This window comes from Amblyomma americanum, chromosome 2, assembly GCF_052857255.1.
Source record: "Amblyomma americanum isolate KBUSLIRL-KWMA chromosome 2, ASM5285725v1, whole genome shotgun sequence".
In the NCBI taxonomy this organism is placed as follows: domain Eukaryota; kingdom Metazoa; phylum Arthropoda; class Arachnida; order Ixodida; family Ixodidae; genus Amblyomma; species Amblyomma americanum.
Genome location: NC_135498.1, coordinates 60,106,689 through 60,121,384, shown reverse-complemented (window position 1 = coordinate 60,121,384; position 14,696 = coordinate 60,106,689). Strand labels below are relative to the sequence as shown.

The window sequence follows — 14,696 nt, the reverse complement described above, 5'->3', positions numbered from 1 at the left end:
AGGGTGGTAAAGCGCGGTGAGGAGGTTGTCATACGCTCGGGCAGCGCCATCTTGCTACTCCCATAGTTTCCGGTACTTATTAGTTGCTTGCGCTACTGAAAATTAAACGAATATTTTCAATATAGTTACCGAGAACACATTAAATATAGACCTCTAAAACTTTAAATATCCAAGAAGATGTTTGAGCATTACACCAAACTCTTTTTGTTCTTTCAAAATTTGAAATATGCAAACGTGTACAAGAAAACTTGGGAAAGTTTCGTTTTCGTTTCGTCTGCTCTAGCAGCTGTAGGTTACCGACGTATGCTAGTTTATTACTACTTACGGCGTAGACTGCAGGACAGAATTAAGATACGGCAGTTTCATACGCCCAATCCGCTCTGCATTACACACCTCTCCACCCCATGTGTCTGCTCAAGGCACTCCCTTGCATAGTCCACTGAGAGCGGTCTCCCTCTTTTTCGACCGTGCGTTCTAGCCACTCTTCGCACTTTGGACTCATTCACTCCCGCCGCTCGATTTGCTGTCTTTCGCACTAATGTTGCCTTCTCTGCTGGTTTTGGTTTTGGATGTCTGATTCGGTGCCAGGAAAGCGCTGCACACGCAAGTCGTTTCCCGTGCGCACTTTGGCCGATCGTATCTCTTGAACGCACGGCGGTCGGTCGATCGCACACAAGAATCTGGACTCTGGACCCGTCGGCAGCGTTCAGAGCGACACTCGAAACTACCATAGCAGTCGACCGGGTGAATAATTCCGCCTTCGCTCAAAAGCATAAGAACAAAGATAACAGACAAGATAACACAGAGAACAGAACCGTCCGCTTATACACGCTCGCCTGTCAGTTGCTCAGTAGATGCCGTAAGCACGCAGCGCGCTGAGGCTCCGCGCGTCGCGATCTACCGCCTTGTCTCGCTCGTGCACAGAGTTTCAGCAGAATGCCGCCATCCTGCTTCATGTGTGAGTAGTTCTTCTCTGAAAAATTCATAACGGCACTGTCGCGTGTTTTTCTTTTAAAGATTTTCCGCTGCAGTGATGAGCAAGGGCACAAAAACGTTGACCGTTTGGCCATACAGTCCTTCCAGCAGTTCTGCCAACGACATGAGCAGAGCTTGAAGGAAGTAGAACATTACAGAGCCAAGCACATGTAATTGGAGTGATAAATTTCGTTTTGAAGAAATATGTGACACTCAGACTGAGAGAGGAGGCTAGAAGGATAACAGAGAAGGCTAGAGGGGCATATGTTAGAGCACTGTTTACAAAGCAATTCTTGTTTCAGCATCAATAACAACCATTTCCAATTGCACTAATCAACTTAACGACATATACATGAAGGAATCCAAAGTTAATGAACAGTCAGTGTATATGTCATAATGAGCCCCTCGATTATCTCCCTTTGTCTGCACCGCAACTTAATGACATTTAGTGCAAAGCAAGGAATGAAGGAAACAGGAATAAACTAATAATATTAAATTTTTACAAGCCAAAGTCGCACTTGTGTTATGCAGCACGCTGCAGAAGAGGATTCTTCAATAATTTTGATACCTGGGGGTCTTACACACGCCGAAAATTTATTACAAAATACAGAGTACCTGCGGTTCCAACTAGCCGCATTGCATAATATCTTAAATACTCCTGATTTTACATTATGAAAAGTTGGCGTTCAACAACTGTTGATACGGTGAAAGTAGTGGGGTAGCTTCACCAGTGCATTGTAGGAATGAACCTGGCCAATGTGCATGTTTATAAAGTAGTATCACAGTGTAAAATTCAGGACTGCGTTTCATTACCTTGCAAAGATCTCGTGTCGCGCCTTATGTCAGATAAATGGCAATGATGGATGACACGCAAGGTAAATATGTCGGTTGATTGTAGTAGAAGAAATAAGAATCCTTTTGTTGAAGTTCCTTAAAACTCACCTTATATGTGTAATGCAACAACTCTTCACCAGTGCAATGTTCAGTGCAGAAAATGTTTCCGAAGCTAAGATCACTGAAGTGTTCAGCAAGTACTCAAACATTTATTCGCGTTAAAGAAATCTAAATGCAAAACAGTTGCACATGTCAGCTTTTACACAGACGCTCATGTGCATTTCTGAAGGTTCTATTTTTTTAGTTTCGTGGGGTTTAACATCCCAGAGTGGCACAAGCTATGAGGGATACTATTTCTGAAGGGATCTGCACCAGATGCACAGTCCTGCTATAGATAACATGTATGATGAAGAGTGACATCGAAAATTTATTCGAACATTGTTCATGCAAAATCACTGTACTGATACTGTGCTGAACATGTGTTTTTTTTTACAAATTCCCCTTAGTACTGCATCAAGGCTGTCCTATTAGGTGTTCAACAAATGAGAGCAGAGGTCTTGGTACAGTTTTTATTTTTTTTTTCATGTGCATTCTTTGAGTGTGTGAAAAGATGTGCAAAGTATTGAATGGTACATTGTGTATGACTGCGACATTATTTACAAGCTGTGATACCTTTATTTTCTAGTGTGTACAACAGTAACATCAGTGAATTTATGGCAGAAATAAAAAGCATTCATTCACAAACATAACTGCTGAAGTTAAATGACTGTCAACTATGAAACCAGCTGTAACTTTGCAGTGGCAGGTTGCATAATAATCTCACATGCTTGTAATTGTGCAGATACACCGATTGTAAATTTTTTTGTTACACATTATGGCCTGAATTTTTAATATTTACAAAGCTGCATGCAAGCAAACCGCATTCCAACGTTTCTCTTTACTATCATCATCTTGCACAATACTCTGTTAGTGCTCTCCGAGTGCGACTTATCCCACATGTCTCTTGCATAAAGTTCTTCCATGTATGTACGCTTTGGTGCTTCGTTGCAAGCAGATTAAACCTTTCGGAACGGAGTCTGTTACAGATCTTCCGCTGTATTCAAACAGAATTCGCATCTTAACAGGCAGCGGTACAGAAGGCATGCGCTGCACTCTGCGCGAGTGTCGTCTCCCTTCTGCCTCGTCTCCTGTATGGAACACCAACGAGATCTGACCGCCGGAGAAGACAGGAGGTGGCGATGGCAGGTTACGCCAAAAGGCACGGGGCATGCATGCTTTATAATACCCGTACATCAAAACAAACCTTGCTGAACCTCGCCAACCGTCCTCGTTGATCTCGGCTCACACAAACGCACATCTTCCGTAATGAGCGGCACAAGATTCGCCACCACCTGGAAGTATCTTCGTGCGCGCACCATCGCGAACATTTTGCGCATGAGCTAGACAGAAATTCAACACAGTACGTAAGCAAGCCGCAGCACCATTCCTCGTACAACTTTTTGACGCGCACTACGAAGCGTGCGGCCATGCTGGGGGAAGTTGTGAGGTTGCCAGGTTAGTACGCTGCAATTCCTGTTAAATCGTTAAACTTGGTCTAGGTCGCCTGGACCATGCAGGGAACCATACGCTGAATAACAAGATGACTGTCGTCCACGGTTATAAAAAAAGTGGAGAGGGTTTACTTGGGAGTGCTGCCGCCGCTTTCGCTCTATTGTTGTTAGTAGTAGCTATATGTCCTTGTCGCCGTCGATGTTGGCCGCCACATATTGTTTTCTGCTGACGAGGGAGTACTTGCACAATGGATGAGTCAGTGCCGCCATCTGTGCCGTCTTCGCCGCATGTCACCTTGCCGGCCGCCGCCACTGACACGAGGCGCCGCCACTGTACCGAAGAAGAAAGCGACCGCCAGAGAATAATAGCACAGGAACAAAGCCAGCGGGGCTTCACACATGCGACTTGTTTCCGCGCGTTAAACCGAGAAGCTGAAGGTTAGCTCGCAGCGCGACAACCGCGCTAATGACTTTTCTTCACCGCCTCTTTCTGGTTTTGCCGCTCCGTGGCGCTTGGCTATCCGCTTGAAAATGAATTAGTACGCACTCACCGTCGTCCGTGCAATGACAGGACTGACTGTACACACTGCTGACGCTCCGCTCACGCGAGCGCGCCTCACACTAACTTTCGTTAATGAACGGCTCTAAATCAGAAGAAACGTTGATTTTTAAATCGACCTGTCATCCTGTCTTGACAGTGATGCCCCTCTTGCCGCATGGAGACGACGTGGCATTTTAGTAGAGATTGTTTGATGAAGTCGCTCAGTTTTTCTTCGCAGGGATATCTTTCCCCTGATGTAGGCGCCGAGCACACCTTAACCATGAGCGATGATATTTAAGTGTAGTACGCGGGAAGTTAGCTTATGATTTGGTGTGGCGCGTGACCTAAATTAAAAGAGACCTGAACGCGTGCTGTTGATGCATTCGCTTAGGCATTTCGGTTTGGTATCCTCTTATAATGTACAAGCACTGTTACTGTACACTGCCCCCCCTCTCAGAACCTGCTTCAGTGTGAAGTAAAACATCGTACCACAAGCACGGATATATCTTTGGTGAACTCAATGCAAAGGTTTATTTTCTAGTACCTCGTGAGCTCGTGAGCATGTCATATTTAGCAGTGCTCAAGAACCTTTAATTTTAGTCGTAATTTTCATTTACATCTTAACAACTGGCTAGTCTTTTCCTCATCGGCACAAAAAATTTCGAAATTGTAACCCTAACACACTGCACAAATATGAAATATGCCTTGATCATAGCATCTTTTGTGTATATATGCACATTCCAGTCAATTATGACATAGACTGAGCAAGAGAGAATGAAATATTTTTTAGGTTGAACTGAAAACTACGAAGAAAGGGCCTAGACAAAAATGGACCACGACCAGCAGCTGGTCGGTACGGACCGCCGACGCCAATCACATCCGCCAGTGGCATGTGCGGGTTTAGGGTGATGACAGAATCGTAGAGCTTTAGGATAGCAGAAAGTGATGTCGAGCACCTCCATAGCCTTTAAAAATTTAGGCAGCGCGATTTTTACGAACGAGAAAGAAATGCTGACTATCTCATCATCGCACAGTTTATGTCTGGCTTTCTCACCTCTTAAAGATTCAAGTACGTAAACATAAGTAGCAGCGATCGCCGTTGAAAAAGGTTCAAAATTCTGAAGACCAAATGCCTTGTCATGTGGACAAAAGACGAAGGACACGAATGTCTGGGAAAAACATAAAAGCGTTTACGTCTATCCAAAAAACTTCAACATGAAGCGCTTGGAAAGGTTGGATAGATTACGTAAGTGTACGCGACACATTTTCCTCCAAAGCAATCAAGGAAGGAAAAAAAAAGCTCGGAGGTATTTCCCGACGCGGGTGCTTTTGTGTACTGCGCTCGCTGCCAAGCGGCTCACAAAAGTGCCTTGGTGTTACGCAAGGAAAAAGCAAGGGGGGGGGGGGGGGGGATGTGCAAAGCCGCGAGCTCTACCCACAGTTGGTTGTTTGCTTTAGATGTTTAAAAATTGACGTATGAGCCTGCTGCCTTTTTGGCGCCGCATTTTCTCACGAAGCAGGATTTAAGGGCAAAGGCAGCGGAAAAGCTCGCATATTAAGCGCCGCATGTACATCAGCAGAGCTGTGTCGCCAGAGAAAAGAAGCTTGGCTAAGTCGAAATGACGTCTTAACCTACTCGCATGATTGATAGCCTCTGAAGACTGCGTGTGGAAGGCGCGTTCGTTGTTACTCGTTCGGAAGATCTAGCTGGCTTTCTTGAAAAAGGCAACCAATCCAGTGCGTTTTATCGCTATAGCGAAATATGTATTTACACCGTTATTAAAAACAAAATAAACGTCGATATTTGCACCATGCAGCGTAGAGGTGAGTTAAATTCAGGTCTACCATTATCTTTTTTATTGTTTATTTAAATAAATTGCTAACCTTAGATCGTGACAACGCAGCTCTAGCGATGGCAGCATAATAATTTTGACGTAGTGCAAAGGACCAATAACCTGACAGACAACTGATACCCTTCGCACTGAGAGCAGTGGCGAGAGAGCATAAATCAACCCTTACTATTCTTTTGGCACAAAGATCTCAGATGTCGCCAAAACAACTTGCTGGGCAAATAGGTTTCAGGTTACCATTGCTACAGCGAAAATGATATAACACAGCAAGGGAGACACAACACAGCGATTTCCCCGTTTACAACAGCCCTGCTGATACTGCTATGGTAATGCTGGCGTTAACATTCGCGGAGAGGCATGCAGTTTCATCTTATCAGGTAATCGCCTTAAGTATGCGTCGACTTTGGGGATAATGATCACTTTTTTATCGTTTCCTCAGTTTCTGATTTTCTGTTGGCTTTTCTTATGATGCAGTTGCTCAACGTGCATATTTACAGTCGCCACAAAAACCTCCGTCGAGGGCAATGTCCCACTGGCTCCTGTCCTCCTGTGTGTAGTTTTCCACTGTGGTCTTTTCAAATGAATTCCGGTACCACGTGTGGTCAGACGGCAGTCAGAGAGGAGCAAGTAGCTACATGCTTGAACACTTTTCTGGAAATCCCTCTCCAGTCGCGCATTCTTTAGAAACATGAGAGCAATTAATTCTATGCGTCAGCGCACCACCAGTGTCCTACCACCATGGCTTGACCCTTTAAAGTTCTACGGCTTGTAGAACTACCAGAACGGCTTGCGCAGCTGTTGAAGTGCCACATCAACTGCTGTTGAAATTTGCAATTGCTTCTGAAGAGTGACATTTCGGCCTGATGTTTTCCGGAGTGACATATGCTTCATCTGGAATGCCAAGCAAGTAAGACTTGCTCCGCGTGTTGATGAGAATGTCAGCTAGGAGGCTGTCTGGGAAGGGATTTAGTCACTGGACGTACATTGTGGAGTTCATGTTAGAAAATCTGGATTCTGGTGTGAAATAGTGAGGCTCAGCAATGGCTATGCCCAACGTATATATTAATCTCGCTTTTTGTAGTTGCATAGTGACCTAACATAAGTATATGTTTTGGAAAGAAAGGAAAGCTCACCTCAAAAAAGGGGCTAGAACTGCTCTTTCTGCTTATAGGCGACCCCGGAAGTGAGGCACCGAGGGACCTTCGTTGTGATTTTCTAGCGTCTTCCACATTTTCATTGGGTCCCGTCGATCCATTCGAAAGTGATTATTGTAGTATCTAGAGCTAAAGAAATCAACCGAAAAGGACATACGCATGAAAGAAGCTAGATGAGAAGAGGAGTGCTCAAGCTGTCGAAAAGCTATGAACAATAACTAGAGGTAAGTCGATTCGTCGTGAATGGAGTTGGTTGCTGCACTCTCTACAGACATAACAGCAAGTGTTATTTAAAAATCACCCACGTACTCAAAAAATATGAATGCATGAAACTTCAGTGATAAGCTGCCTTGATAAGAAAGCCGTCTTGTGAGAAAATTCCCGCGGTATGCACCGTAGCCACGTAAGGATGTCGGGTCGTGTTGAACACTTTGATGAGCATCGAAATGTTTACTACGTTGACAGGCGGGCAAAAGATGTAAAGGATATATTCGGCTACTTTCTTGACACTGTGATCGATAATTTATTCATTCAGTGCACAGCATCTCGTGAAGCAAAAGCCGTCAACTTCATGCAATTCAAGTTTATGCATGGGCGTGGGACATATGTACCTGTTCCCACGTTACAATGAGAGGCTTCATTTGCACTCGGAAGGCATTGCAGGAGTGCAAAGTCTCAACTGCCGTTCTGGAATGCCAACAAATAATTTATTCACTCAAATGCTTTAGCTGGTACATAATAAAGGATTAATGAGTTAGTTTATGCACTCGGACAGTTTGCATTGGCTGAAATGATGGCAATATCTCGCCTTCATCTTTGCCCTGAATTTTAAACTTAGAAGCTGTAAAAAACACAACCAGTTATTTGGAATTTATATGCGAAATACTGAACACGTCCGTTAAAATGAACTAACGTGGACTTGTCGGTGGTCGTTCAAGTTTCAAAAGTGGTAGCGAGTTTGCTTTCGGTGCGGTCATCGCAGAAGCTCCCCTTTATAATGAATAAATATGAAGACCGATGTAGTCCTTCTGGGCCTTCAAACGCTGCCCTGGGCTGCTGGCGGTCGCATGAGCAACCGCTGGATACGCAAGTAGCCTTCTTTAGAAACACTTGTAATTTGGGCCTGAGATTGGAGTGACGCGGCTCTTTTGTAGCACTCATCCCAAACGCTTTCTATGGGGCTTTTCACCCCAGCCCCTCTTTCATATCTTCTTTGCCAGAACTATTGGTCGCATCAAACTTTTGACGCAACATGTTCTTAATTGAGCAGCATCCGTGAGTTAGGACTCATAGGAACTGTTCTTATCCAAGCCCCTGTGAAATTCTGAGCAGGTGGGGGGCGTCATTCTGCTAGATAATTTCTCGATCATCCAAGGAACGAGCCAAGTGTACGAAGTACACTTGTACGTGCACGCACAGTCGTGAGTGTCCCCGGATGTCCCCAGTGCGGTGAAAATCGCACCGCGCGGTTTGCGCGTCGCTGTACTTTGCGAACACAGCTGGCGCTTTTCTTATCGGCGTGTTCGCAACCGCGGCGCCGAGCATTGCTGCCTACCGCTCCTGTGGCACGTCACTAGTGCTAATCTCTTTAACTCGCGACTGCTCGTGTACGTGTACGTGCACGAAGGGCTTTACACAGCGCGCGATGGTATCTAAATTCATAAGCATCAGCTTAACTACGTCCACCGAAGGACAAAGACACCTTTCATATATGCCCCAATCAACCCTGTCCTGGGCAAATGGTGTCCATCTTCTCTCCTCAAAATTTATTATCTCATCTGCCCGCATGACGCACTGACACCCCCTTCTGGGCTAACCTACCTCGAATACACTCCGTTATGTTAAAGGACCATCGGTACTCTTGCCTTGTTATCTTTGTCGTGCCAATTTCTTCTTTATTACAAACATGATATCCTTAACTCGAGTTTGTTCCCGGACCCATTCGACTGTCCTTCTTTCTCTGAACGTTGCACCTATCATCTCCCTTTCCTAGGCAGCTGCACTGTTTTCAGTTTAAGTTCTACCTTTTGCTTTAGTCTCCATGTTTCTGCCCCTTAAGTGAATCGTTCAATTAGTGGCGCCCTATAGTGGAGCATGAAGTCTGGAAACACACTATTTCATCTGTGACCACGGCCTCTTTTTGCTCGGAAGCTCGTACGTCAATTAGAGCTAAGTGCTGCCAGTGCTGTGAAAAATAAAGGGTGCATTAAGATCTTGTATGAAGACCACAGTGTTTCGTCAACCTTTCACCGATTAATTCCTCCATCACTGTGCGAACTGACCTGAAAAGACCTATTGGCGATTTACACTTAATCGACGCGACGATGCGGTGGCACTTCGAACCAGTCCATGAAGGATAGGGGCATGCCATCGCGCTATTTGCTGCGCTACTAGTGCTACGCCAGCACATTCAGACGTTGATGTCACAGACTGACATAGAGTATACCTAAGGCAGGCAGTTACGTAGATATTGACATACAGTATACCTGAGGCAGGCAGTTAGGTAGATATTTGGACGTTAACGAGATGAAAGCGCCTGTGAGTGCCATTGCATGATTATTCTAGTGCCACTCGTACAAGAAAAGCATTGGGAGAGTTAGTTCTCTTGTCATAATTGAAAGCATGCAGGACCATGGCAGCACAGATCTTATCATATTTCTCTAAAAATGACTTGCTTCGCCTCCAAAGGCCTAATTAAATACAAGGCTCCATTTGTCAGCAAGCATCCCTGATTACATATAGCTAACGGCCGCATTTCAAACGCAAAGAGTTTTGCGCAGGACTGATTCTATAACGAGAACCTTTAAAAAGCCATCAGTAAATGCTGGCATGGCTATTCATTATGCACGGAAAAACGGGGAGGGGGCGGGGGGCGGAAAGAGTACCAATACGACCATTACCACATAATACAATTTTGTTATCATTTTTGGCAATTTGTTAGCGTTCGTGACTTTTCTATAGCTGAAAGCTGTACACCAGTCGGGTGCATGTTAAGATTTGAATGAAATCGAGCGCAAAGAACTGTGTCACAGCAGCTTTGCATCCACCACATCCCTTCCACCTATTGCTCGTGAACAAATTGAGAACTGTTGGGATTCAGGTAGCGTGACTGGGCCGGAGAAGAGATGAGGACGATCGGAGGAAGAAAATTTGGAAAACTTTATACAAAGACAATTTACATAATGTACAAGTAAGGGCAACTGAGAGTGCTTTTCAGTAAAGAGAGCTTCTTAGCAGTCGGGAGTCTCTCCCAGCAAAGGGTTTTTCTCATGAGGGTGGCTCTCCTCTGGTACAAAACCAGCAGCTCGTTAAATACTCTTCGTATTCCCCAGATCCCTAGCTGGGGAATACAGTTCGAAGAATGATGTCCAATCAAACGATGGCACTTATGGTACCACCCACGGTCGAGCGGTCCTGATGTTCTCTCGCAGCTCGGTCGATGGAAAGGGAGCAGGACCCGGTCACGTTGTCGTCCACACGGCCTCCAGGTGGGCGCGCACGTGGGTCCGGACTGCGCCCATGTGGAACAGGAAGGCGCCTGCGTGATACAGGAATGCGGGCTGTTTCCCAGCAGGGGTTGAAAGATCTTGTACTGATGATCGGAACGTGGAACCTCTGTCGAAGGCGCAGCTCTCGGGCAAATTGTTCAACCCCAGCGTGACGGAAGAGGACGACACTCCGTGCGTCGACCCGATGGCATGTTCGAACACATGGGGACGCTATTATCGTAGCTGCTTCCGACATTCCTGCAGCCACGTTTCTTCCAGAAAGCTCATTCACCTTCGCGGTGGTTTTCAGGGAATCCTCCCCCGTGTCTAAATTCGCCGAGCTCAATAGCAGGAAGGGAGCGCGAGCACAACAGCGCCCCCGCCTCCAGATATTGCGCCCGGAAGATGAACTGCTCGCACGTAGCTCGGATGACTGGGCGTGCCAGGAACCAGATGCCCACTGGAAGCCTACGGATTACCTTCAGTGCCGAAGCTCGGCATCGCTTCCTTTCGTCAGGTGGCCGTTTTGGGAAATTCTTTGCAATCCTAGCCAACAGCGATCACAGACGCCTAACCACACCTGACAAAAGCAAGCGCCCTCAGAACCCACTCATCCTGCCAGACCAAAACTCAGGGCCAAAACTACACTTAGCTAGAAACTACAACTAAAACTTGAAGAGATCAAATGTTTTGCCTGAATGAACACATGGTGTCTCCCGACGAGGAGTTTAGACATGGCACCTGTCCATGGCAGGCGTGTGCTTCCGCTCGAGGTGCACTCGGAAGAAAAGAAAATTCGCTAAATGAAATCAGGTTGGTGCTAAGAGGACATGCGGTAAGGGAATAGGTGACTGGTTTGGGCATTCAATTTTGCCCGCCCCAATACCTCAGAGTCAAGGTTCGTTACACCACTCGCTCTTATCCTTGGCCGAAAGAATGAAAACGTACACCTAGGTATGTTACCTGATTATGAACAACATTACTGCAAGGAGAGTGGGAGATATACCATCTCCATTAAGAAGAGAATATGAAATAAATCTCCAAATCTAGAAATTTGGGGGACATCCCCTTTTGGTAAAATCTTTACAAGCTAAAAGGCTCGGCTTAGCCCGCCGGAATTTGTGTGGAGCTTGGCTTTCTTGTAGTGAACCTCGAAGCTGTGGTGCTGGAGTGCGAGGCTCCACCTCAGTAGACGACCATTTTCGGGCGACATATTGTACAGCCAAGTCAAAGGGTGATGGTCCGTTTCTACTGTGAAACGGGACCCGGAGACGTAGCATGCCAGTTTGTCTATAGCCCAAACGAGGCATGCGAATTCTTTTTCAGACGTGTCATACGCCTCTTCCCGCGTGCTAAAGGACAGGCCGTCTGTACCTGCCATCCCTTTCCTGGCAAAGAATAGCACCTAACCCGCCATCGCTGGCATCACATTGTATGATAAAGGGTTTCGAAAAATCTGGCACTGCCAGTATTGGGCGCTCGCTTAGGGCCATTTTCAGACTCTGAAATACTTTCTCTTTCTTTTGGTCCCAAGAAAGATTGATAGGCTCACTTTTCCTCAGCGCGTCGGTCAGGGGGCTGGCTAAATCAGAGTAGTCCTTTACATAATGTTGATAATAGCCTGCTAGGCCAAGGAAAGGCCTGAGCTCCGATTTTGCGGTTGGGCGACGGTACTCCACCACGGCAGCCGCTTTAAGTTCTGCAGGTCTGCGTTGGCGTCGTCCAACCACGTGCCCAAGATAGTTCCCTTCGGTGCACCTCAGGTGGCATTTTCCCGCCCTTACCGTTAAATCAGCCTCAATCAGTCGGCTCAACACAATACGCAGGTGTTTAATGTGCTCCTCTCAGTACGGAGCATTTTCCAATCCGAAGCTCAAAATAACAGGGCGAAACGTGCCCGCGGGGGACACGAATGCTGCGTACCTGCTGGCGCGCTCAGTGAGTGACACCTGCCAGTAACCACGAACTAAATACAGTGTAGATATATATTCTGATTTAGCGACTGTTTCAACCCTCTCCTCGATGTTCGGAATGGGGTATGTCTGGTCCACAGTGATTGAATTCAGTCTCCGGTTGTCCTCGCAAGGTCTCGGATTCTTGCCTGGAACCTCTACAATAATGATTGGTGACGCATATAGTCACTTTTGCAGGACCATATGACGCCAAGTTCGCACATATGGCGGATCTCTGTCTCAATGATTTCTTTTTGTCATGGAGAGACACGGTAAGATTTGCTCCTGAGCGGCTGTTCGCTGGACAGCTGAATGTCGTGACGAGGGTTGTTTTTCCTGGCTTCTTCGAAAACACCGCCTCAAAGTCGCGGACGACGTTTTTCATGTCTCCTCGTGGACTTTCCGTCAAACGTGGCTCTCTCTGTCGATTGAATTTAGCAGCTCATTCGCTGCTTGCTCGTCCTCATGAGGGACATAAGGTATGTCTGAGATCTGTTCCTCTCGCATGCTCAGCGCCATGTTATCCATGGCCTGACGCTGTACATTAGGCTTCATCAAATTACTGTGGATTATCCGATTGTGTTTGTTCTTAAATTTTACCTCATAGTTGGTGTCCAAAAGCTTGGACACTAGCTTAGCTGGCCCTTTCCATTGCACCTCAAGCTTGTTCTATTTTGACGGACGCAGAGACATCACCTGGTCGCCAGGTTGAAAGGTGCGCTTGCGTGCAGATTTGTCGTAGTACACTTTAGAGAGTGACTGAGCTGCTCTGACATTTGCTTCCACGAGGTCTCTGATTTTCGCATGCCTTTCCAGTAGTTTCAGGACGAATTCCACTACACAGGGATCCTCTCCATAAACCTCCCATGCATGCGCAACGGGGTCCTCAAATCACGCCCGTAGACTAGTTCAGTGGGACTAAATCCTGTGCTTTCGTGGGGGACGGATCTCATTGAAAAGAGTGCTGCTGGAATGCAGCCTTCCCAATCTCCCTTAAGCTCAAAACACAGAGACCTAAGTATCGGCTTTAGCACTGAGTGCATGCGCTCGACTGGATTTGACTGAGGGTGGTGAATGGAACTGCGGATTATTTCAATCCCACACCGTCCAAAAAACGTTGTTGTCAATCAACTTGTGAACACGCTCTCGTTATCGCTTTGTATCTCTGCAGGGAACCCCACGCAAGAGAAAATTGACAAAAGGGCGTCTGCAACACACGCGGAACTTAGCTCCTTCAAGGGAATGGCCTCAGGAAATTCGGTTGCCACGCACAGTGAGGTCAGAATGTAGCGACAACCAGAGTTAGACGCTGGCAGCGGGCCGACAGTATCTATTACAAGACGCCGAAAGGGCTCTGTAATGATGGAAACTAGTGTCATGGGCGCTTTCCATTTATTCGTCGACTTGCCGACCTGCTGGAAGGTGTCGCAAGATCTAACAAGCTGTTCCACATCTTTCAAGCAGCCAGGCCAGTAATATTCGAGGGCTAATCTGGCTTTTGTTTTCTTTATGCCCAGGTGGCCCTCCCATGCATTTCCGTGTGCGAGCTCTAGAAGCTGCCGCCGGTACTTCTCAGGCACCAGGAGTTGCCCATATGCGCGTCCCTTTGAGTCGCAGTATTTCTGGTACTGAAGGCCTGATTTTTCATGAAAGCTGATGTTCTTTCTGGCGGCTCCCTCTCTCACATTATTGCTTAGAGCTTTTAACGATGGGTCGCTTTTCTGCTCTGCAATAAGTGCTTTCCTATCAACCTTAGTCAACTCCTCCCAACAAGTCGAAGCAGGCGTTAATGTTGATTCCTTCGCGTTGGTTCATGTTGCCCCATTATCTACGGAATCGTCAGTTCCTTAGATTTCATAAGCGACCGCTGGTTCGGTAACACCTTCATGGTCATGCTCATGCGGTTTAGACGGATCAGATTTCTTGCAAGAATGCCCCGGCTGGTCGGGAGAATGGTTCGGTACCTGCTAATTTATCGCTGCACAGTCGAGTTTCCTTGCGAGCTCTCGCGCTCGAGAACGTGTTAGCGCCATGCAAGCCAAGCCCGAGGTGAAAGAGAGACCTTTCTCTTTCAGCAGCTGCTCGTATTTGGTCGCGAACAGGTAGGGCAAGTGTGTCGGCAAGTTTGCGCTAACTCCCGCTTCTGTGTCTAGCCTGCCAAATGTCCCCTCTATAGTCACCGCTATAGGCAAGCATGCACTCTTTTCTTTGGCGACCTGCTTAATTCAGGCGCATTCGCCGGTGTAGTCCGTGGAGGAAACACAGGACGGGTGAGCAACATCCATGGTAGCCGCTGAATCTCGTAGTGCTCTGAATTTCTTGCCATTTATCACCACGTCCCGCATGTATGGC

The 14,696-nt window shown here is 46.7% G+C and overlaps 1 protein-coding gene across 1 annotated transcript in view; it reads left to right on the top strand.

The window, feature by feature from the left end:
* Nucleotides 1-836: 836 nt before the first annotated feature.
* Nucleotides 837-14,696, top strand: part of LOC144121308 (beta-1,4-N-acetylgalactosaminyltransferase bre-4-like) — a 57,856-nt gene continuing 43,996 nt past the window's right edge. Inside the window, exon 1 of the mRNA XM_077654455.1 lies at nt 837-958. The gene's annotated coding sequence lies outside the window, so the exon portion shown is untranslated. The remainder of the gene's footprint in view (nt 959-14,696) is intronic.